The sequence below is a fragment of the Helicoverpa zea genome, chromosome 15, assembly GCF_022581195.2.
Source record: "Helicoverpa zea isolate HzStark_Cry1AcR chromosome 15, ilHelZeax1.1, whole genome shotgun sequence".
NCBI classification, from domain to species: Eukaryota; Metazoa; Arthropoda; class Insecta; order Lepidoptera; family Noctuidae; genus Helicoverpa; species Helicoverpa zea.
In genome coordinates, this window is record NC_061466.1 from 841942 (window position 1) to 865029 (window position 23088).

At 36.0% G+C, this 23088-nt stretch overlaps 1 protein-coding gene across 2 annotated transcripts in view; it reads left to right on the top strand.

Moving 5' to 3' along the window:
* The first annotated feature begins 426 nt into the window (after positions 1–426).
* Positions 427–23088, top strand: part of LOC124636819 — a 190644-nt gene continuing 167982 nt past the window's right edge. For both annotated transcript variants that reach the window (XM_047172991.1, XM_047172993.1), the window contains exon 1: positions 427–861. The gene's annotated coding sequence lies outside the window, so the exon portion shown is untranslated. The remainder of the gene's footprint in view (positions 862–23088) is intronic.

The following is a 23088-nucleotide window of genomic DNA, read 5'->3' on the forward strand; positions in this document are numbered from 1 at the left end:
TCGTTTCAGATGAGTTGCGCGTTACTGTTGCCAACCGTACTTCTCAAACGAAGGCAACTGGTTCCCTCATTTGACTATCTCAATTTAATGTGAGATGGTAATCACCTGATCGACTCTTAATTTAGTCTTCGCTTCCAGATCATATCGGTTTATTTTGAAACAAAATAAGCGACAGCTTCAAAGTGAACGTACTAAGTACTGCAGAGAATGAAATTGTTTGCCAGCATTTGTGAAACACGCCAAACAGACCAACATAACTAAAAATCCGTTAAATAAGCAATCCTCTTTGAGCACACCTCTAAAGTTCTCTAAAGTCTCTTAAAAAAAGAATAAATTCCAAGTTCGAACGGATTATCCCGTCAAAAAAGTGACATGCGAGCATCCGAATTAAACCGGCCGAAAGCGGTGATCGACGAAAAAAACGTGCAAAAGTATCAAAGAAAACCGCAGACCGAGGCGTCAATCTTGCAGATTTTCAGTGAAAAAAAAAGAAAATAAAAAAAATAACGAGGTGGGTTATTATTGCTGTCTCGTGTCTGTATTGGTAGCTCAGTGTGAGATCCGAACGCACCGCGCGCGCGCGCTCCCGTCATCGCACCATTTCCCATTTACCCATACCGTAGCGTGACAACAGTCTCATTACAAAAAAAAAAACATTAGAACTATTGACGATCATTTATCAATTATCGATTTTCGATTAGGTATTTCAGTGCGTGTGTGACTGCCAGTGCTGTGTTGTGTTCTCTTTTGAAATGAAAAGGTGACTAGTTTTACTCTTTTTTGTCAGTTAATTAAGTATTAATTGTGCCTGTACTATTAATGGTATGCTGATTACTGGCGCGAGAATGCGCCGCAGTTTTGGTGAGTATAATTACCTATTGGTCTACATTTTTATCTGTTTAATTTAATTGTGTGAATCACAAAACAGTGTGATTACGGTTCGCAGGCGACATATCTATGAATAGAACGCATCCATTCTGCTAATACATTCGATCTGCTGAAATAAAAATTGTGCGTTGTAGGCAGCGGCTATGCCAACGACTATAATCTCTAAATTCATCTGGTTTAGAAAGTGATTGGAATATCACCACTCTCTTGTTATACAAGACATTTATGCTAATTGGTTTCATTTGGTTCGGCAGGTGAAGTAGGATATAAAATCGATCGATGCTCAGAGCATAGATTTTATTGGGCCTGACTAAGTAGCTTCTGGAAATTATTTCAGACTTAAGCTCAACCAACTCAATGGGTACATCAGTTAAACATAAGATTGAGTTTTAATCCTAAAAGAGATGCTTTTTGGGAGAAAGCTCGATGGACAGACAGACAGAGTTACTTGCATTTACAGTATTAGTAAGCATTAGAACGAAACTATGTCTCCAGTGGTTGCGAATACTAACACATCACACGAAACTGTTCAGCAAATGAATGTCAAATGTTACTAGCGGAACATAAACGTTAGGCTGTGTCACAAGGTGTAAGAGAAAGCGATTTTACTGTGTCGTCCATTTATACTTATGTCCAAATATTACAAAGTTAAAAGCATATGAAGTTGTAGGGGTACTCTCTTGATCGACAGAACCGATTTTGAAAATTCTTTTCGACGTATCTACCTACGTACGTGGCACGTTATTTGTAAGTGTTATATGCCACATTTATCAGAGTACGAAAAGTAGTTCCTTCAGGAAGACGACGAGCAGCTGGCCGAACTACGGAAAATAGCTAGTATTTGCATAAAGACGTGGAACACTATAGTTTTATGCTCCTTTTCAGCGAAAGTTACTGAATAAAATTGTGAAAATATAAAGGCGACTAATTAAATGATTTCCTTGCAATTTTCTTTACATTACCATTTCTCATAATATTATTACATAGGAATGATAAAGAAGTTCCTTTGAGAAGAAAGTTTTATAGCGAAAATATAGAAAACTAAACAAGAAAAAATGGCTTAGAGCTTAGGTAAAATATTTTAATATAAGGATCTGTAGCAACCAAAACGATTCAAAGAAGATGGTAAATAACTGTACCTACATAAACTTAAGAGAAAATACAGTAATTAATTTTAAAATAATTTAAAAACCCCGCTTGTTATAGCTGTATAATTTTCATTAATAACTAAACGTAATTTATTATGTAAATTGCACATTTAAATTTAAAGTAACCACTAACGTATGCAAAATTCATTTGTGTAGTTTGCAGGGCAAATAAAAACTTTCTTAGGAATACAATTAGGGCCAAACAAACTGAACTCAATATATTTGTTTAAACTCAGTTGCATTTTGTTGGGAATAGATTATATTAATGTAATGTAGAAATAAGTTGTATTTCTCATGTCTTAATAATTCTTTACCAAATCACCACTATACCTACAAAAAAAACTGTGATAAGTAGCAGTTTTTGTTACTGAAACAATGATTGGGAATATATATTTCCAATGTAAATATGCAAAAATAATTTGAAAACAATTTGTTTTCGTGCATTAATAAATAGTTAAATTTCCCTAGCCTGCTTTTCCACTTTCACTTATCACATTTTCCGTCGGCATCTTCAAAGGCACGACAATCTCTTAGACAATTTCACTCGCTGTTAAAAACATTGACACTGCTAATATTATCACTGCTAATATATTTGACATGATAACAGACATAATGAAACGATAACACAAGAACAAACTCTTTTGCAATTATTATTTTTATAAATTGCATAAATATTACACGACTGGCCGAAAAACTGGGTCAACTTTAATTTGCTAAATCAAATATTGAATGAAGCTGTGTAAATAGACGAATGTATAATTTTGCTCGCCAGTGTACGAGTGGCGTCTTATCTACTAGATAGTAGGGACAAGCGTTTGCTTTAGAGAAATGAGTAAACAATTAATTTTGCATTAAGTCCTTTCTCCTTTATTAAGTGCCTCGAGCATTTCATTAGATGATGGCCATTCACCAGGCTTCGCTTGTGGAGTGGTATTGCTTGTTTTATTTTATGTGGGTCGATTTTCAATGATCATGCAGACTCAAAACGCGCATCTCCGTTGTATGAATGAATGAGAAAATCTTACGAAGCAAATATTATTAAAAATCCAACAATATTTTGCTATTACTATAATATTTTACCAACCCATTTATCTTGGACTCAGACTGCTTATATAGAAGGCGACCTAAATTTAGACCAAGCAACCGCGGTGAGAACATTTGGCCAGTTTCCTCGCTGATTAGCTACAGCATAGTTCACAGACATGGATGATTATGAAGAAGGCTTTTGCCGCGCAGCATGGTGCATTCTTAGAAAAAAAATAACACTCCTTAGACGTACCTTTATGTCTTCATCGATAATGTTAGACGCCATAATTAAACATAGCATAATGAGAACTCCTTAGATCCAACTCTATAAGATCACATGGCCTCATGGTGATATTTTCGCTATCACATCACATAGCACATCACATTAATACCTCAGTTCTCCCAAGACCCGTATTCCACAGTCCTATGTAGTTATTTAAATTATAATTAGGCTATAAACGTATACGCGTCCAAACAAACCGGATAACGCAAATAAAGTTCAAGTTAAGTCAAAGCGTATAATTGCGTGCGCGCTGACGGTTTCAAAACTATGTAGCTGGAATTATGTAATTTCCAATAAGATTTTCTAATTAGTAGTGAGCATTAAATTGTTGATTTGTAGTTTTGTTGTTTTTAATTGCCTTTTCTAACTTGATTATGGCTTGGTGGTTGGGTAAACGGTAAGTATTATGATTGATTTTGGAGAATGATCAGATATGCCGTATGCGTTATATTTGGGAGTCTGTGCTTGTAGCGTTAATTTTCTTTCAGTTGCTTTGAAATTGTAGGTCTGTTAATTACCGAGAGACTTTATTAGGAACCATAACAATAGCTACAATTTTTAAAGGAGTTAAAAGCTCCTCAAGTTTCCCCAAAATTTTTACTGAAAGGATGTTGGTCGAGTCTTGCATTCAAAAAAACATTGATAGTCCTGACACTTATGACGAAACGTCCACTTACGATTCCACAAGCAAAACTCAATCAAGGAAACACTTCTAATTAATGACATTCTTAAGCTCAGTTTATTAGTTACCAACACCTAAAGGGCCAATAACGGTGTAGTATTAATGAAGTGTTCGCGGCCTGCTTACGATGCATCGCGGCGCATAGCTTCGCATCGCTCGCTCCACATATCGCCGGCACATCAAAGCCGAAGATATGCTCTATTGAATACTAAATAACACAAAATGATTGGAAGCCTATGTTTCCTGTTATTGTTTTTACATGTAGAAGTAAGGTTTTGTTTATAGAAGCCGACTTCATGTGTTGGTTTTGGGAAGGTGGTCACGTTTTTGATATTTGTCGTTCTTACGTGGTTGAATGAAATTCGGGAAGTGTTGAATTCGGGAAGCGGACAAACGTTGTTTCTTTTTTGTTTGGATAAAATAAAATTCTAGTTGAGGTTATTAAAATGAGCTTTCTTGACTTTGGCTACCTTTTGTCTTCAATTGCGTTACATGAATTAGAAAAAAAGATCCTATTTGGAAAGTTCTGTCAGTGTTACATAACCTTAGGGAAAACGGGTGACAACGCTGGCGGAAGCTCGTATTTCTATAAATATGAATTATATTTAGTGGGAACTTTTCCTGGATTATATTAACCCGGCGGGAGTGTGGTGGGGTGTAGCATACCCCAGCATTGATTTACCTAGGTATATTTTTTTAACTGGTAACAACTAGATTTCGGGGCTTCGTGTAGCTGGAGGTAAGAGGTTGCAGTAGAGGATAGTGGCATGATCTCGGTGTTACGCCGGCTGGTGATTGAAGTGCAAGTGCGTAAACGTCCGTGGGGTAGGTCACACCCCGCCACATAGTTCGCGTATTGTTTTCGTATTTTTTATATGTATGTATTTTTACATGGATACTTATATTTTTTATACTTTTTGAATAAAAATGGCACTGGAGGCAGTTGAAAGACGTATAAGAAGCATTATTGATGAAGTTTTAGCCGAATCTTCAGATGAATCAAGTTCTACCGAAGAATTTGATCATTGCATTGAGCATGAGCTTGAATCATACACGCAAGCAGTGTGTGATGACTTTGAAGCGATTAGCAGCGAGTGGGAATCGGATGACGAGGATGTGCGGATTGTCCTCGGAACACAAAACATGTCTGTGCAAACTGCAAAAAATCACTGTGCCTAGAACATGCAATATTTTCTTGCAAAAATTGTGCTGGCGGCGAGGCCTCTTACTAAGATATTCCATTTGATTCCATAAGTTTTTTAAATTTTTAATTGAAAGAAGATCTAATTTTTTGTTAATTTAGAAGTTTTTATTTTGTTTTAATCATTATGGTTGATTTTATGAATATTTTAATAGAGCAAATAATTTTTTGTCACCAAAAAGTTCTCAAATTGTTCAACTGCTAAGTAAGTAACAAAAGTTTAAAAAATATGTATTTATTTGGTTATTTTTTTGTTATAGGGGTTCCCATTCATAATACTTAGTAATAATTTTGTACAATTTTGGAGAAATACTTAGTTAAAAGACGTTTTGTTCCGTGGGGTATGTTACACCCCACCACATACTCTATGTAATCTTTGCGCACCACACTCCCGCCGGGTTAAAGAGAGCATGATTGTATTAAAGCGTACTTATACGTGACTTAAGTACTTCGAATTTGTAGTTGAATGATTAAGTAGCTACATATTTCTCCCACAAGCCAGACAAACATACCATTTGTTCGGGTCAATTTTTTATGAGAAAAAAAATGTCTCACCATCCTAGACACATTCAAAAGCTGAGCACAACATATTGAAGATATTTCAATGTCTCACAAAACATACGGAAGCTGTTTAGTGCTAAAAAACTGTTTTTAATCTCTAAGGATTATCCCGTGGGGGTCGATTTACAATTGTCTTTTCAACTGAAAATCATTCTTATTATATAGTGAGTAAGGTTCAAAATAAATTGGAGATTCTATAACAATTCTCCTTCTAGGCCATTGACTTTTCTATAATTGTTCGAAAGATATGAGAAAGTAAGTAATAAAGTATGAATTGTTACTTAATTTGTCTGCTATGGTTATTTTCTCACAGTTCTAGGAGATAAACGTTTATCAACCACTAAATGAGATGGGTTTAGGAATATTAATTAATTATGCCCGTAGTGGGAGGTAATGAGCGACATAAAATTTTTCGTGTATTAAATTAACATATGATTATGTTGTTAAGGTTTTTGTAAGCTGTTAATGTTTTTTAAGGTTTTATAATTGTCACATAATTATATCATTTAGTGCATTTTTAATAACGATATCCTACTAATTACCTTTATGGGATCGTGGTCTGATAGTGGTCACGCTAAACTAGCTGAACCGAATTTATATGTTCATGAAGTCTGAGGTCGCTTATGCTGCCCGCGTATGTCCGATAATCGGGGACCGATTTGTAGGAGAAAAATCGAACATACTGATAACAATAGTGCAACGCACACATTCTACAAATAGATGGTCAGAGTGTCCTAAAAAAAATCAGCCCGATTTATCGTCCAACGAAAAGTCTGACATGAGCCTTCCAGACTCCTCTTTATCCAGATTCATGAAACTGTTCCTCTGTTTTCTCTATTGTTTTATTCTCAAGTTTTTTTTCTTACTACAAAATACTTTTAATCTTTACTTGGACTCGTACAATAGAAATACGATGGCGCCGCTATTTGTGCACAAACTGACGGACAGCAGATCTATAGCTGTAGGGAAAGCCGATTCACTTCTATTTCCATACGCTAATGACTAAAGAAATGAGAACAATGAGTTTCTTACAAATGGATTAGTATCGCGACTTGGCTTACAAATTAACTCTAACCTTTGTGATGAATCAGAGGTGAAGAACTGAATATTGTTTAAAGAGTTGAAGTGTAAAAGGTAAATCAAAATATATTTTTAAATAAAACATAGATAATTAAATGTCCCTTCATTATTTAAAACTTATGCTGATAATAATTTAATTACTCAAACACAAAAACGTTAAATTAGATAGATAAATCAGCACTTTTCGAATGTCAAAAACAAAAGACAGCCCCCTAAACGTCCATCCTTCACCACATCCTACGTGTCTTTGCTGGAAACAAGAAGTGATGCAACAAAAAAATCACAGTGTGATACTAATACTTACATATTATTTATCAGCGGCGATGCCAAAGTTTCAACACTAATGTACGATTTTTCCACCTCCAAACAAAAAACTGATAAGGCTTGTACAGAAAGATACCATGAAACTGCACTATTTACCTACATACTATCAAACACTTACATGTAGCACATAATAATATAGAGAATGAATCTGAGGGAGTACAAGTCTCAGATTCTATAAACCTGAGATCACTCTCCGCAAACGATACCTACATATAAATACCTGGGTATGCTGGAGGGGTTAGGCATCAATGTGGCTGTCATGAAACAATCTTATCCGGAGCGTTTCTTTGGCCGCCTGAATAGGGTTCTAAAAAGTTCCTTATCGGGCGGCAACAAGGTTCGCGCCTTTAATGGTTGGGTCATGCCAGTCCTGATGTACTCCTTCGGCATACTCAAATGGACTCAAACTGAATTGGATGCCCTGGATAGGAGAGTCCGCACACTGTTGACCGCAGAACGAATGCATCACCCGCGATCGTCGGTGATGAGACTGTACATCCCGCGGAAATGTGGAGGTCGAGGCTTTTTAAATGCAAAAACGCTCCACAACCGCGAGGTGTGCAGTCTCAGAGAATATTTTCTCAAAAGCGACGTGGGTATGCACCGTGATGTGGTAGCAGTGGACAGAGGACTCACCCCGCTATCGTTGGCAAATGAAAACTGGCGCAAACCTGTGGTACTAACTACCCATGATCGCAAGGAGGTATGTCAGAGCAAACAGCTACACGGACGCTTCTTTGGGGCTCTTCATGGCCCCGATGTAGACTTCAAAGCGTCCGTATCTTGGCTATGCTTCGGTGACTTATTTGGAGAAACAGAAGGGTTTGTATGTGCAATTATGGACGAAGTTATCCTTACGAATAACTACCGGAGATATATCATGAGAGACGGGACGGTTGAAATATATGTCGGGCATGTCACCATCCGGGTGAGTCTATCAGACATATTATTTCTGGTTGTTCTCGTTTGGCTAACGGTGAATATTTGCACAGACATAACCAAGTGGCCAAGATCATCCACCAGCAGCTTGCTCTGCAGTACAAACTTGTAGATCTTGAGGTACCGTACTACAAGTATGCGCCCGACCCAGTTCTCGAAAAGGACCATATCACGTTGTACTGGGATCGATCTATCATCACTGATAGGACTATTGCAGCCAATAAGCCTGATATAGTGGTGATAGATCGATTAGCGCGCCGCGCGATGATAGTCGATGTCGCCGTTCCGCATGACGAGAACCTCGTGAAAGCTGAGAAAGAGAAACAAATAAAGTATCTTGACTTAGCGCACGAAGTTGTCGCCATGTGGAATGTCGACACGGCTGTCATTGTGCCGATTGTCGTTACGGCCAATGGTCTAATAGCCAAGAGCCTCGACCAAGACCTCAGGAGGCTCTCGTTAGGCGGCTGGATCAAGGGGCTGATTCAGAAGGCAGTACTCCTTGATACGGCGCGTATTGTTTGGAGGTTTCTGTCTCTGGGACCCTAACCGCCGGTACCTTGGACCCTGTGCCCGATATCGGTGGCAACCTACTTTTTATATTTTTAAATGTTTTTCATTTTTATATTTAATATTTAAAAATGTAAAACATATGTTCGAAAATAAATAAATGGAATAAATAGAGAATGAAAAGGACATGATTTTGCAAGTGGCTAATATCGCCTGCTTACCATCCTAATTAAATTCTGTCGACGTTGACTTAATATTATGGGCTTTCCAATCTGTTTTAGAGGTTGTTAAAGCCAGATGATGTTCTTATACAGATCATTTTGGCTTGTACTTCTGTTGAGGTAAAAGGATCTGAAAAGAGTAATTATATATGCTGTGACATTCAGTACTAGTTAAATTAGTGAATCTGTATTTAGATTCAAAATCAAGAGGAACTCTTGATAAGGTAGGTACGTTTCTCAGGTTGATTGATATTAAAACAAGGTGAAGTACTTTTGCTGCAGGCGGTTTAAAGATGTTTTACCTTCTGTGTTCTGTGTTTGTGTGTAGTAGTGTGTAGTGTTAGTAAGTTTCACAATATATGCCCATATGTATAATTAGTTTTATTCAGGGGTGTTATTTACTAAGCCAGTGCTCAGTGAGCTGTAGGTGCAATGGGGTTGGCCTAATTTACAACAAACCAGTGGGAGATAAGATTTCTTCCGTGCTTCAACTATAGAACAATTTGCTTGAAAACATCATCCAATATAGTTTGACTTATAAAATAAATCCAACATTTTAATACAACATTCATAGACACCGCTCACTCTACCTATAATCCTCTTTAGTTGCGACACGCATAATTTATGTACCAGTTCATTAGTTTGTGCATGTAAAAGGACATTCATATTTTATGGCATTAGTGTCTTCACCTCAATTCCCGATGGGTTGTCACACCGCCATAAATATTGTTATGTTGGTAATTAAACATGTTATTAAATTAACGTGGCGTGGATGTAGTTATACAGGGTGTTAATGATACAGGTGCTAAGTAGATGTCCTGTTATGTGGATAGAGTTGGACTATGTAGTTAGTGGTTTCGGCTAAAATGTTTGGTTAAAATAATAGATGTACAAAGTGATATAACAGAATACTTGCAAGACGGTAAAAAAATGATTATATATTAACCAGTAAACAACAGAGACAACAAAGAGAGAAAACAAGAGAGTAATAAGAGTTTTCTTCTGCATATTCTGTGAAAATTGGAGAGGTATGTAAATCTTTCCCTGAGATGAGAAATGAGGAATTTTATTTTCAGTCCAGATTAGAAATCTCCAGTACCAAATATTATAAATTCAATTTTATTATTTGTCTGTAACACTTTCCCAATAAAGCGTAGGAAACACATTTAATAGCTCAGGACCGTGACGGACCTCCATACTAGAAATCACAAACGGCCTCCAGGTAGGTACACTACAAGAGGCATTTTACCACCAAACTAAATAACAACAATAAACACTAAAACGGACAATATCCAAAGAAAACTCAGCTTCCCATAAATGGTTCGAAATTGTTTCCGAGATGTCACATTTAGTAAATCAAAAACATAATAGAGTAGTAAAATGGTCGAGTGCTATTGAACTTGGCTGGTGTCAAAACACTACGTTCTAGTGGGTCAGTCAAGTGGTTAGCACTAAACTATATAAATCTCTACGTTTCTACTTTCTATCGTATAAGTGTTGGGGTAGACGGTTGTGTTTTGAAGTCGCTGTGTGAATCTTTTGAAGTCGTAAACATGTTTGAAGATTTGAGTACAATCGTAATGTAATGTAATGTGATAGTGTATAAATTAATGAGTGTGACTACGACTTTCGAAATTAAACTTAATCAATAAGTTAATGCCTTTATTGGTTTCTGTTTAATGCATTACATTTTCATGTTTAAATTCACTCATTAAAGGTAGGAAAGTAAAATACAGTTGTAAGGTAATTTCAAGCTGTGACATTTTCATATACATAAGATAGATTCTCAAATTGATAGAAAAATCATGCTGTGAATCGGTTAACCTTTACAAGTTAACTAAAAGTAAATAGCAGTGTGTGTGTTAAAATAAAATATTTATGTATTTAATTGATTATGTTGATTATTATTTTGAATAAGCAGCATAAAGCACTTCCAAATAATAATTTGATTCAATACATTCAATAACATATCATCATTTTAATAAAAATAATGTGAATAATGTACATACAAATAAAGTTAACATTTTGACATTCTCATAATAACAATATCCTCAAATCCTTTTGAAGTCGGTAGAACCGTGTACCCCGCCACTAATCCCACTTATGTTCTGACTAGCCTATTACAATACGGCATTAAAATGGCGGACACGTGAAGCTTAGAAGCTGGCCAGTTTACTTGAGTGAAATATTACAATAATATTAATATTTTATAGGAAATTGAATGCTCTCTTGTGTAGGGCATTCAATACTGCTTCGTATATTTTTAAGTGGTTTGCAGTAATAATGTTTATTGACTATTTAATCTAGCAGTCTAGTGGGTGGTAGGGTTTGAGCTTCAATCTGCTTGATTTCATTTCTGATCGAATAATACTGAGGGTTTATTACTATTATTCTTTATTGCACACTTAGTATACAATACACAGAGAATATGCAGACAGTTTATGTACAACGGAGAGTCTTTCAAATAGAAAAGCTCTGCTTAGAATTCTTTCAATCCATTCATTTATAATTTTTTTACTTGATAAATCAAATGGCCTTTGACTGCAATACGTTTTTCGCTCCTACATCAGCTCAGAATCTTATCGTTCTACACCGCTTTTACCATACTCAACTTCAACTCTTATACATACCTCTACATAATTCAATCACTTAGTCAATCAAAGCTCTGATAAAACTCCGCACATCATTAAAATATCTGCAGTTTACAAATTCCAAAGAAAAAAAACTGCACTTAATTATTGACAAACATGTTGACACTAGTTGATAGCGCCATGACACTATCATTTGCCGTCGATAAAATAAACAATAATGGTATGTGAGATTGACGCATTTTTAACAAGACAAGCTCATGTAATATTCATGGCCGCTTGCACGGAGGATGTACGTAATCACGGAGGAACACCATAACCCGCATAATTTATATAGGGTTAGCAGGGGCGAGTTTTTGTGCTATTTTTAAGATGCACAGAAATAATTTTCTAACATGATAAGTAAAGGTTTAACAATAAATAACATTTAGTAGCCTAGATAAACATTAGGGTTTCTTTTTGTCATATGTATAACTTCTAACCTAACAAACTTAACTAAAACTAATGATTTTCTTTAGTTAGGGACGAAATAGTGAAACATTCTTGAATGATTTCACCAGTGGATTTTTTTCTTCTATATGTCAGGATTTTGTCTTTGTAAAAGCTTCAGAAACTTCTTAATATAAATTAAACAAATGCCATGTAAATATTTTAATCAATAGGCTAAAGGTTAACTATGAATGAAGGTAAATAGCGAAACAGAAAATAAAAATGCGTCTCCCTGTATTCCATGAATGCTTCAAACCAGCATCAGTTCGGTGATTAGAGCTGGACTTTTTTAACACTAACTCTTTGCACCCTACAATGTTGTCTACGGTTAAGTTCCGTCATCCTCCGAGCCTTTTTCCCAATCATGTTGGGGTCGGCTTCCAGTCTAACCGGATTCAGCTGAGTACCAGTGCTTTACAAGAAGCGACTGCCTATCTGACCTCCTCAACCCAGTTACCCGGGCAACCCGATACCCCTTGGTTAGACTGGTGTCAGACTTACTGGCTTCTGACTAGCCGTAACGACTGCCAAGGATGTTCAATGACAGCCGGGACCTACAGTTTAACGTGCTATCCGAAACACAGCCAATGGTGTCTAAGATATACTTAGAAAGTACATACAAACTTAGAAAAGTTGCATTGGTACTTGCCTGACCTGGGATCGAACCCGCGCCCTCATACTTGAGAGATTGGTCCTTTACCCACTAGGCCACCACGACTTTTTTCGGTTAAGTTCCGTGTCATAAAATAATTCTAGATTAATGTTCTTTATTCAAATTCGAATTCAAATGTAATCGAACTGATCATAACGGTTTATTAATCGGACCAGTTATTTCATAGTCATAATTGAAAAATGTTCGATCTGTATCTATAATATTTACCACCATTTATTGTAATTTTAGAACAATTTGTATAAGTTCCACACCTTAAGGGCGTTCACTATTAAAACATTCAAATATTTCAGATTTGAGTTATTCGCTAGCGATTTATAAATGAAGTTGATTCGGAATATCGAATCAATCGAATAACTTTGCAATCGAATTAGTTAGGGGTCTATAAAAATAGTGTTGTGTATCGAGAATGTATTTGCCTGTTTATAGTGACAGTGCATTCCGATCTTGTGAGCCGTTTATCATGATTGAATGTCAAATGCGATGGCTCTTTGTAGCGGCGCGATCAGCGTATATATTGTAAAGGGTTTCCTGGGCTATATATTTGTTGTAGATAATAATTGCACACAATGTAGTAATAATTACAATTCTTCTAATTAGAATTTAGAAGTTGTACATGGTACGGGAAGCAAGTATAGTACCTACATTAAGTTGTTTAGGTTCGGAAAGTATTTATTATTGTTGCTAAAACTAGTTAAAACATTGTACCTATTTATAAAAATACCAACGAATATACATCATATATTATATTTTGGCGAAATATAAAATTCAGTCAGGAAGTTTATCAGTCTTTCAGGAGTTTGTAAGTTAGTTCCCATGTACTTAAAAGTTCTAAATAAGCAATCAATCATCAACCAGAGTGAAAAATGACATTCGTCATATTTAAAGTTTTTACGCAATGGGTCCTCACGCAATCCTTCTCCGTGTGAGAGGAGGCCTGTGCCCAGCAGTGGGACGATAAAAAGACTGTTACAGAACGCAATGGGTGTAGAATGTTGTACTTTAAATTGAATTTGTACAATCTAAAATAACAGGAAAGAAATGCTTAGCACCAATACTAATTTTAGAGCCATTTACCAAAGATTCGGTCGTCCTTACCTCGATTAGCCGTGTTCATGAATAGCAGAATGTATTAGATTAATCCAGTACAGTTAATAACTGCGCGACCTCAATTATCGGAGCACATAATTTACACGTACCTTTGATTTCTAAAATTATTCGATATTGGCTCCGTTCATATTGCCGTTTATACTAACTCAACATTATCTGGTTATACTTAGGTAAGTATATAGCGTTGAAATCTTAGGAAAAATCAGTATTTACCTAAATAAACACCTATCTTCTATGCTAATATGATAAAGGTGAAGAGATTGTTTGTTTGCTTCAACGCGCTAAACGCAGGAACTACTGATCCGATTTATATATCGGGGAAAGCTATAGGCTACTTTTTATCCGGGTTCTTGCCGAAGACCCTATAGGATGTGGGTGAAACCGCTAGCAGAAACTAGTAACGTAATGAAAAATAAAGGATCGTGTGTTTCTACGTCTATAAGGGTGCGTCCACATCTGGCGAATGCGCCGCGAATGCGCAGCACGCGAGCCGATCGCGAGCCGTCCGCGAGCTGCGCGCGTGCATTTTTGTTCGTGCGCCGCTTCTGCGCCGCCCGCGCGCAGCTCGCGCGCGACCTAAGCGCCGCACGCGAGCGGCGCGCAGGCGGCGCGCGACGTCTGCCATCTTCGATAGTACTGAGCCAATATACGGAACTGTAAGGGCGAGAAGTGATTGCGCGCAGATCGCGCGCCGCTCGCGCGCGCTATACGAGCCTTGCGTGAGTTGCGCTAAGAAGGCGCACCGAACTATTGCAGTGACTGCACGCGCGCAGCTCGCGGACAGCTCGCGATCGGCTCGCGTGCTGCGCATTCGCCAGATGTGGACGCACCCTAACAAATGAAATAAAAAACTGCTTGACCGAATGCAAAAGGAAAATGGCACTGTAAGTATGTAAGAAGCTGTTATGGTTGAATCATGTCTGTCAAGTAATAAAGGAAGTTTTTAAAAGATTACGTTATACTAGAAGTGATTTTACTTTTATTCTTCAATTAAAATAACAATTTAAAGTCCACCAGAAATTAAACTAAGTACCTATATTTCCTTTCTCAGACAGTTTAAATTAAATGTAGTTTTTTTATAGAGCACAAAGATCTCGTATTTGATTTAGACTTTATTACTTCAAGATCAAGTTTAGCTCACACCACGTTTATGGCCTGAGGTACTAAAATAAGGTCTTAGTAGACCCTATCCCATACTACCACACACTTAGCAAGGACCTTGAAGGTTTTTCAGTTTGTACGTATTTATGCTATTGTCGGACTTTTCTTGGCAAAACATTAAGAGCTATTTATTTCGTGATTTAGAAAGGTTAACATGGCGAGCAGTTTTTAGGAAAATCGCTAATGTAGAGCTGCTCAAAGTTCAAGGAGGTAAAAATGGGACCTTTTAGCACTTTGTCTATTAAAAACCCCCATCAAGATACGAGCATACATAGGGATGGGACAATGGGAATTAACTTTGTTTTATTGTAGGTATGTAGTGATATCTGTAAGTTTGTTGCGCCGCTTTTTCTTCTTCCCAACAAAAACACATGGGAAGTGGTGAAGGGTGGGCGTTTTTGGAGGTTGTCTTTTGTAAATTTTCACGTTCAAAAAGTGCTGTTTTGCAGCCAAGTTTGACTTAATAATTTTGACTTTGTATTTGAAGTTCGACTATATGAAATTCAGGTGTTGACAAAGAGTTAAGACATTCTGTAAGATGACGCATGGTATATAGTGTGAGCTTCGCCAATCTCACACAGCTTCGGTACTAGAGTTTTACGACACGGTAACGTTAGTTTTCACTGTTGGTTCGTGGAACCGGGTTCAATTTATGTTGCGGTTTTATTAACTGAATGGTTAAACGGTTATCGTTCACAATATTTCCGCCTGTTTACTTGAATGGACTTTTAATTTGTTAATTGATGGATTTCTTTTAAAGTTCTTTGAAGTTGTGGTTTGGGTAAGTCAGCCCTTAACCCACAAGTACTCGCGCTCTGAACAATTGAACATAACAATCCGGTTCTTATTACCTTAACCATTTTTGAAACCGTGGAACTAGTGCCTGATTTTTCATAAAAGTCTGCAACGGCCTATTTGAAATAAACCTTTGACTTTGATGAGACACACAAAGATTTAGGTATGCCTATTTAATAGATCCTTTCAACAAATTCTTACACTTATTATAGGATTTGGCTATCTGATCCGTAAGTGTGAACAATACTTTTTGAATCCAAGTTGTAAAAATATTTTCATTATGTTAGGTTAGGTAGGTATAGTTTTAGGTTTTTAACTAGAATAGTTTTTAATTCCAGGTTTTTTAGTTCCATTTAATTTAAATGTAAATATTTGTAGATGTAGTTAGTATAGGAACATAATTATAATTATAGTGAATACTCATCATTATATCATTTGATTTTAATAGTCTTTATTACACTGTGGAAGATACAGTTATTAAGATAGAACATGTTAATATTTCCGTCGTTATGTTTACAACCTGGAGAAATGATAAGAGCTGATATAGGTATATTTACAGTTATTTAATGTTCCGCTTTTCATTAAATTACTATCTGGTTACTTTTTACGACATTTTTATAGCACTTACTCGCGAAGTTGCATTGCTTAATGATAAAAACATTGATTGGACATTATAGGAATTTTCTGTTCTGTTTTTTTTGCAGGTTCTTTTAGTAACGAGTACTTTACTGATCACTTGTAGATCCTGTCGCGTTATGATATGTCTGTTTAGTGTCCACGTATTGGACAAGAGTCCCATTTCCTCCAAAAAATAGTTTAGCTACCCGATAGAGTTCAATATATTTAAAGTATTACATACCAAAATACGCGCGTACATAATTACATATCTGACATAATTTTCCAAAAATAGAAAATATATTATCATTATGAAACACTACACATACAATGTAATACCAATCAGGAAGAAATCATGAAATATTACACACATACTACACAAAATACATGAAGTGACCACGCTTTGTATTCCATAAAAGGATCTTGAGTCTACCAATAACACTTACATGAACCGATGTACTGGGCTTTAAGGGGCGACTTCACCAATTAAATTCATAACCGTGGTCTATTCAATTGACGATAGAAGCTTCCAGGTGTATTTACCGAACATCTCAATTTTGACGCTTATTTCTGAAATTGTGTGGTCGAGAGTAAAGTTGACATTTATTTTAAGCTTCGTGAGATCAGCCCTAGAGTGTCGACACTTCCATTATGGGCACATTCTCACATCAAGTATTTGCTCTCGGCGATAAATCCACACTTGCTTCCCTTGTTAATTTATTCACAAATCAATGATTCATTGAGTGTTTTCGTTACGAAATTAGACCCACATAGATTTCCTATTTTCGCAACACTCAGTGGACATTGTATAAGTGGCGACTTTATCCGAATACGACTGACTACTGTCGCCGGGCGGCGTTTGCGCAAAACATATTTCGAACAAAATTAGTTTTGCATTTCCAAAATTGAATAGCTTTTGATATCGTACCTTAATCCTTCGCAATAATGATGGGTTTATGCGAATTTTGATTTTGGGAAATCTGATTTTAATTTTGTGTATGTTATGCGTGAAGGGGTGGTGTTCCACGAATTTTGGTCCTTATTGTTGAAGCTATAAAGTATGTTTTGGGGTGTTGCATCTTGGTGTCTGGTAACGTAGGTGAAATACCGTGTCGCCTGTATGTATGACAATAATATTTATGAAGGAACATTAAAATAATTGATGAAGAGTTAAGGAGGAGTTATGAATGTGGCGGGCACTTTATAGATGAAACGGTAGCCTCGCCGCGATTGGTAGCTTTGATATATTAGGAAGTGCGGCATTTTGTGGAATTGCTCAATTTATTTGTATAAACGGTGATGCATCTTCAGGATTAATGTGTATTATGAGCTTAGCAGGTAATGTAGACAGCTGCTCATTACGGACATTTCTAATTAAACTTAATTTAAGCAGTTGCTCATGCAATATGCTTATTACTATCTTACGTTTAAGGGTAAATACCTTAATTAATTTATTATTATTCTTCTTCTCAAATATATTTTCATTCAAACCAGCATATGATAGATGTAGTGGTTAAATTACACTAGCAGATGATTATAACCTTTATGGTAATGAAAATTATTTGTCACAAATTAAAATACTTTATGAATATCTGAAAGTTTCAGTGGCAGCCCTAACTAAACTACATTAAACGCGTCGTCGGCTATTATCGCGGCATAATTGTGGGTGGCTGAAGCAGAGCTGTCCTTAGTGAAAGCGATTCGCGATTTATTACAGTGTGTTTAACAGGAAAATCTTGTTTAAAAATTAATAAACAATTTCCTCAAAGATTTTGGCATGTCATGTGTATAAGGACTTGGTATTTTACTTTTTGGGAAGGCATTTAGAAAGTTAGTCATGATTGCTTGGATCTGGACAGATGCATCACTTAACATTTTGTCATTTTGTCAATGCGATAAGAGGGATGGTCATTTGCAGAAACAACAAGTAAACTAAAATAAAAGTATTTATTAACAACTAAAAGGCGTCGAGAAATTCGTCCCCATCGCTGTCTCTTGAGAGAATGCCCAAGAGTCTGGCAGTAAGCTAAAAGTGGCAAACTTTATGTATTAAGTAATATAGGTAAAAGTACGTAATATTAGGTACTTATATGCTCTAGCATAATTGAAAATATAGTGTAATTATTACGGAGATGCAATAACCATACACGATACGTAAGTACTTTATTCCATATTGTGACCCAACACATCTTTCGCTCCCCGCTATCACTATGACCAATTCCCATCAACCTAATAATTACATAGCGAGCCGCTTGCTCCGAATTGGAGGGCGCGGAACCGACAGTTTGTTTTCGCTTACTTAGCTTATTATACAGCTTGTTTTATATGAAAAAATAAAAACAAAGGCCGGTTTTAAACGAGGCAATTTTTCGCACTATATTTAGGTATCGTATCTGAGGGTGTAGGATAAAGGCAGTTTAGATAGGCTTTTAAATATACTTGTGGAGGCAGCTGTGTCTATATAATGTGCATAATCCTGAGTTTTGTTGTTTGGTCTCAATTCCCTATATATATTTTTATTCGAAACTGTTTTAATATTATTATCAGACAGCACATAGAAACATTCCATGATAAATACTTCGTCTCATTCAAGGAAACAAACCAAAGGTTTTTAGTTCTGATGGATTTACTTCGCTCACTCAGGAAGTAATTTTAACTTGTAAATGGACATTTATAACCGCATTTTACGTAAATTGATCTAGTTTTTCTGTGAAAACCACGGCAATCAAGTTAATCTACATTAAAATATGTTATCTGTAATTCGAATCGAAAGTGGCGCATAGATAATATAAATCTACATTATCTTTTTAATGTTACCAGAATTAAAATAAACAAGTCAAGTGTACAGATCAAGTGCCATTAGCTCACTGAATTTAGCATAAACGAACCAACTAGCACCACAGATTATAAAATAAACATTGATATTACTACGTCAAAGTAAAACCGACAGCATTTCATTTGCAAAACCGCATTTAAAAGCTAATCCGAACTAGCAGTCGATTTAGACCAAAACATTGAGACAATCAACGCAAGCGCAATGTCAAACTACATAGAGCAACCAATTAATGTTGATCCTCAAATCCTCTACTAAAACCCCCTCTTTCCATCATTCTCGCGATAAATCAGAGAGGTGGAGAAGGTCTCGTCAGTTCAGTCTCATTTCGAACTGCTAAACAGCTGGCACACTTCCAAATGAACTCAAGAAGCATACGATTTATAAAAAATATACTAAACAATATATTTTGCAAGTATCAAGATAGCTTCGTTTGAATAAATTAATTGTGTTCCGAGCCGATTTCTAGGAAATAGTCTTGTAATTATAAAAATAGTGACATCGGACGTGGAATTCGTGTTTTACGTATGTGACTCGAAATAAGATGATTATGTTTGTCTCGCTATATCAGGCTGATGTCCCATGTCTGTGATGTCGAATACAACAGTATTTCTAATAACGTTGGCTGGGAATTTCGTTTCTTTTTCTGGAGTTATATTTGGTTCTTTATTGTGTTTGATTTTAGAATACTTTAGGGTATTATTGTCAATTATGTTTACCACTAGGCTTTCATTAGTACATCTGATATTAATTTAAGTAAGCACTTGCCTAGGCTCTCGTAGCTTCCTAACCAACAACCATTTTGAAATGTCTACAGCTTTTTCAAGAATTCTGTCGCTGTCGTGGTGGAAAAGGTTTAAACAAAATAGTGCTGAATCCTCTTTTTGTAATATTTTTGGTCTTCCTCCCATGTCAATAAAATTAAATGCCTCATGTTTCACAATAGGAACTTAGTGAAAACATCCCAAATATCTCTCAATGCGGTAGGTCGACAATAAATAAAATTTCGTCACATTGCAAATACGTAATGTATGCAGTCTCGATCGCGATACAGGAGGAATTCGTGTCGTTATTATAAAAATTATAGCTGTATCATAAATATGGCGGTTTCAAAGAATCGTCCACCGAGATCTCTGATAGTACTCCGGTATTTGCCCGTCGTTTGTTCTTATTTATTTTCAATAACCTTACTATTTCCTATGAAATATTGCTTTGAAAACAGGAAAAAATATATATCCACATTTTGCTATATGTATTTTTCTTTTGATTTTTACTTACATTGTCTTGGCTTTTTCTATGTAAGTATTTGAACTACTTACCAGTTATTAGGCCATCAAGGTAATACATTCTGCTTGACTCTTTTCTTCTCTTCCTCTCTTATTGTGAAGCTTTTTGTCGCTGTCTTTTGTCTATTAGTTCCTTCTTGATATTCCGAGAGCTAGAAATTCACCGAACTCATTCTTATCTTTCGCAATAATGCCTATATTAGCTCTCATTGCTGGCGTGACAAGTCCCTTCCATTATTCTGCAGCTTAATTTATCACAACACATATTAATTATTATTGTTCATGTAATAGAGGAACCATAAACATAATAAATGTTTGACTTATGAATATAGAACAGAAATGTCTTAGTGGACATAACACGCGTCTGCAATTTATCATAATATTCCCTTTGAAGTTGGGTTTCTTTAAACCGCTTGAACTCACTCTTGAGTGTTTATATTGTTATGTTCTGTTGTCTTTGTTTTACATGACATTTGAATACCATGTTTTAATTATAATTATGAGATTAAATTCTTATGTCCAACACAATCTAAGCTAATGTTACAAAGCTGAAGGATTTTTTTGTTTCCTTGATCGCGCTTCTGTCAAGAACTGTTGCTATCTATGATTTGAAAAATTGTATAGATTTAGATAACCCAATTATCGAGAAAGACTCCCTTTTATTAGGTGCGCGGAGTAGTTCTCTTGGAACACGGGTAAGACCTCTGGCAGAAGACAGACAAAATTCACAACCAAAGCTTTGGTTATTGGTTCAAGCATTATACTCTCACGGCTTATCGTAGATGAAGACAAATTATACGAAATTCTACAAATCTAATAACCATAAATATTTTGAGATATGAATATATCGAATATTTGTAATTAATTTAAATTTCAAGAATGAAGTTCCAATAGTCCCCGTTTCTAAGAATCTGTCGATACGAAATTATGATAATCGCCTCTGTTTATATAATTATGCACATATTTATAAATATTATGTTCATTGATTTGGAATTCTTTGACTTCATTATTTTAGGAGGGATTAGTTTAGTATTAGTTGATTTGTTCGTCATTATGCCAAATAAAATCTTTATGAGATACTCGTATCTAATATTATGAGGTAACAGACCCCACACTCGATAGCAGATTATGAAAATCCTTCCAATTTAAGATCAGCCTCACACATCAGGATTAGCCATACCTTACTCCAACAGACGAGTACAGCCTACCTCACAAGTTTCTCTGACATACGACACCACTCGCCTATATTTCACGCACCTACTGCGTTGCCGAACCTACGAGCCTTATCGAACAACTCAATCTTAGGAAATCAAGTCATTTCGATGTAGATGCAGCCGTATCTAGTTTGTGAGGTAAAGTATCAAAATTCATAAGGTGTTAGCCGATGTTAATCTGTGTAATAAGTATTTTGATACTATCGGCTTAGAGGAAACAGTTTCATTCAGAGCTAAGTTTATTAGAACCGTTTATTAATGGAAGTATTATGGAAGAATGGAAGAAAAATGTGCTGCGGTAGAATAGTGGGTCAGAGCTTACTGTTATTCTGACACCGAGTTCAGGAGATCAGTCGTGGAGTGTTTTTAAAGTCTGATTTGTGTTGTGTTTAAGAAACTGTCTTGAGTTCCGAGCGGGTTTTTTCATTCGGGCATCTTAATTATTTTGTTTATAGCATTGTTTGTATAATAACGTAGTCTATAAAATGTTCAAGCCTTGTCTGACAGATATTTAAATTTCATAATAAACTCTATTATTCTCACATTTCCGTACTAAACTTATAGTTTTGCGTTCAGAATAATCCTCAAATTACCTCGTTGAAGCTAGATTCCGTTCAATTACAAACCCTGTAATCACTCCATAAACATTCAAATTACAACTTCCAGTTCAATTACTAAAATAATATTTAGATCACCAAGTTTAATGGTTGCATTCTTTCACCCAATTACCGGTAAACGGTTTGCAAAACAAGACAAAATTATTGACTCGCCGACTGTACGGTGCGCACGACAAAATGACTTACGATCTAACGAGAATCGATACTGTTGCTAATAAAGAAATATACAACTGAACGATCAACATCGGTATTGTATCGATCGGCAACACAGTCGCGGAAACTAACGATTTTGAAACAATCGATACAGGCTTACATTTCGCTCGTAATCGTATTTCATAACGTCACCATGGGTTTATGTAGGCTGCGTTGCTAGTTCGGCTTATTTAGCCATCCTGACTTGGTTTCGTTTTTAATGAGATGGAATTTATACGTAGCTGTGAGGAGGTTTAATATAAAGTAGATGTGTATTCGTAGAATAAAACTTTTTATATGATTGTCTTATTTATTTTTACTTACAGTATTTTACAGTACTTTAAAACGTAAGTCTCCTGGTGCACCATATTTTATTTTATTATTTATGGGACTCCTTTCATTTATAAAGTTTGCAACATCTATTAAGTCCACTATCTAACCGTATTAAGCCATCTTGGCACCAAACATCTAGTTCCAACAGCAGAACTAGTAGAAATATGTTTACCTTCATTGTGAGTACACAGCTCGCAGCCACAAACGCATGTAAAGTGTCTGCTACAAACCTAGCTTTGGTTCCATTCCAATAGTTTATTCCGACTCCCCCAGGTGTCCGAACTGTTCCAAGCAATTTATAGCTTCCGTATTCCGAAGACAA